Below are 3,353 nucleotides of genomic sequence, written 5' to 3' on the forward strand. Positions count from 1 at the left end.
GGTGGTACGCAAGCGCGAACCTTGCGAAGCCATTGGCTGCTGCTAAGCGACACCCACATCCTGAATCCACCAATCCTGGAGCACTTCTACAGCCCGGTTCCCGGCAGGGTCGTGAATAGAATGGTTCTTAAAGGGCTGCGACCCAAAAGTAGAGGGGCGTGGCTGGGCGTGCCCCTTCCAGCTCCCTCTCCACCTCCCGGCTCTCACCTGCGTGGGTTTGAGGTACAAGCCCGCAAGACCCACGTCCGGAGGTGAGAGGAGGCTTCGCTGTCTAATCTCGATTCCTGCCGGTGCAGTGAGCTGGGCTGACGTTCGCGGGCCGGGAGGCTCCGCGTGACGGTGCGGCACGGCTAGGGCGTGAGTTCCGCGGTCTGCGAGGCTGGGCTCGAGGCCCGAGATAGACAAAAACAGCACGGTCTCCTGCCAACCTGGACGCGGAGCCAAAGTCCGACCCCGAAGGAACCACGCCCCAGGCTTGAGGCGGAGGCACCCACAGACTGATGGCCGGCTAGCGGTAGACTGAGAGGCAGAATTTGTCTATATTCATTGAACGAGTATCGAATACCTACTGTGTGCAAGGCACTGTGCCAGATGCTGGGAACACAGCAAGGAACTCCTGACACTAAAAGCTACGTTAAGAGAGGACAGCGTGAGAGCACCCATCAAACAATTAGCAAAAACGTGTTTAAATACAAACTGAGGTACACGTTCTTCAGAGAACAACAGGGTTTTGGAGGGCATTTACAGGAGCTTCTGGCCTGTAACGGGGGTCAGGGGAGGTTTCCCTGACAATGTTATCCTGGCTAAGTAGCAGCTGACCAGGCAAAGGGGAGAGAAAGAGTGTTTCAGACAGAAGAAACAGCATGTATAAAGAACCCTGTGTAGAAGGCAGCAAGGCTTCTTTGCATTTTATAAAAATCACTTTGGCTGTTGAATGAAAGATCAAATTGGAAACGGCACAGAGTAGGTGTGGTGAGACCAGCCCAGAAGCCAATTCGTCTGGGCAAGAGAGGATGGAGCTGTGCTCGGAACTGGGACGATGGTGAAGAGGAAGAGAACTAGGCAGGCTGGAGAGAGATGTAGGAGCAACATCATCAGGACTTGGTGAAGAACTGGATGTAAAGGGGTGAGGAAGAAGCAGTCAAGGATGATGCCACTGTTCTGATAAATAAATGAGAGTGGAGGGATTTACAGATAATGAGAACACTGGAAGAGGATCTGATTTGGGAAAGAAGATTGATCACTAGTTTCATCATAGAAAAGTTGAATTTGAGGTGCCTTTGAGACTGCTGGTTGGGATGTCAACATAGGCAATTGGATATACAGGTTGCAGTTTAATGCAGATGTCTGAGTTGGACATAGACTTTTGAAAGTCATCAGCACATGGGTGGAAATCGAAGACAAGGGTAGGGCTTGCATGGGCAAAGAAAAACAACATAAATAAGAAGAGAGTTGTGATGGAATCCAAGGTGGTCACCAAGGATCCTCACTTCCTGGTATTCACACCCTTGTATAGTCCCTCCCACACTGAGTCAAAGCTGGCCTGTGGGACTAATAGAATACTATGGAAGCAGCATTGAGACTAGGTTATAAAAGACATTGCTGTGGACTCGTGGATTGCTTGCTCCAAGGGATGCTCTGAGGAAATTCAAGCAGTTCCACAAAGAGACCCACAGGGAAAGAAACTGAGTCCTCCTCTCCCCCGTAGCCAGTACCAACTTGCCAGCAATGTGATTGAGCCACCCTAGAAGGAGATCATCCAGCTCAAGTTAAGCCCTCAGTTGGCTGCAGCCCCAGCTAACACCTGACTACAACCTCATGAGAGGCTCTGAGCCAGAACTATCTGGCCAAACTGCTGCCGAATTCCTGACCCACAAAAACTGAGAGAAGATAAGTGATTGTTGTTTAAAGCCACTGATTTTTTTTTTTTTGGGTGATTTTGTCATGTGGCATTAATTAATTCATATAAGAGCCTAGGATTGAACCTTGAAAATCTCCATTTATTAGCTGGGAGAGAAGGAAGAGCCTACAGAGAACACAGAGGAGAACAACCAGGAGACTTGGGGTTGGTAAAGGAGTTGGAAAACCCTGCAGTTTATGGGCTGGGAAAGGATTAGGATTCCCTCTCTAAGTACATTCACACTAACTGTTCTTCCTATTACAGGTTGCGAAATAAAAGGCTCTGGTCTAGGCAGTAAAGCCCTGGTGGCTAGTGGTTAAGTGCTACAGCTGCTAACCAAAAGGTTGGCAGTTTGAATCCGCCAGGCACTCCTTGGAAACTCTACGGGGCAGTTCTACTCTGTCCTGTAGGGTCGCTATGAGTCAGAATCAACTCGACGGCAGTGGGTTTTTAGTGGGGGCCTAGGGGGAGAGGGAAACATTGGCGCTAGAGCTGTTAGACTCCAGAGCTTTTAAATATGGAGGCCTGACCTCTCAGAATCTAGGATGTGCTTTAGAATAGGGTCTAGCACCACCTGACTGGAGCACTTGGTGTGGCCTGGGCACCACGGTAGATTGAGCAGCAGGGGTGATCTGAGGTACCTTAAGTACTAGCCCTCCTCTCTAATCACTTTGGCTCCAGGCTCACAATTGTCTTCAGAGATCTTCTCTTGCAGGACTCTTCAGCTCCCCACCCTCGCCACCCCACATACACACACTCCCAGGAGTCACACCCTAGACCTCTGCATCACTACAGAACAGCTCCATATCTGAAGTTATAGATGCAGACACCTGCTTTCTGACTTACCCTTCAGCTCACCCACTCAATTCCTCCTCTTTAGATGTCCACAACTGAACTTATCACCCTCACTTCCAGTCCAGCTTTTACCCTACTGTTCCCGACCTCCATAAATGGCATCATCAGTCTCTTAGTTGTCCAAATCAGAACCCCTGGGGTCATCCCTAATTCCTCTCTCTCCCTTCCTCCCCCAGGCAGTCACCAAGGTTTGGCAGAAGGCAATGCCCAGAGTTCAGGTTCCAAACGCAGGGCTGGAGACACCAGAGTGATGTCAAAAGAGCTCTGGACTTGGAGTTAGAAATCTGGGTGCCAGCTACGAGTCCCGTGTGATCCTGGGCAACCTGCCTTTGAAAATAATTGTACACAGCACCTAAAATGCGAGGAGCCAACGCCGGGCAGGTTATCAGCTGTCCCGGCCCCGCCCCCGAGGGAGCGTCCCAGAGTCCGCAGGCGCAAAGCGGTCCTGGCGGGCCCCGCCCTCTGGGGGCGTGGCCCGAGACGAACGCTGCGCGGGGTTCTTGCGCGTCTCATCACCGATGACGTCCCTTCCGTTCACCGCCCTCTAAGCGGGAGAACCCAATCAACGTCAAGAGCGTGAGCCCTACGTACGGTGGGT

Source organism: Elephas maximus, chromosome 20, assembly GCF_024166365.1.
Source record: "Elephas maximus indicus isolate mEleMax1 chromosome 20, mEleMax1 primary haplotype, whole genome shotgun sequence".
Lineage (NCBI taxonomy): Eukaryota > Metazoa > Chordata > Mammalia > Proboscidea > Elephantidae > Elephas > Elephas maximus.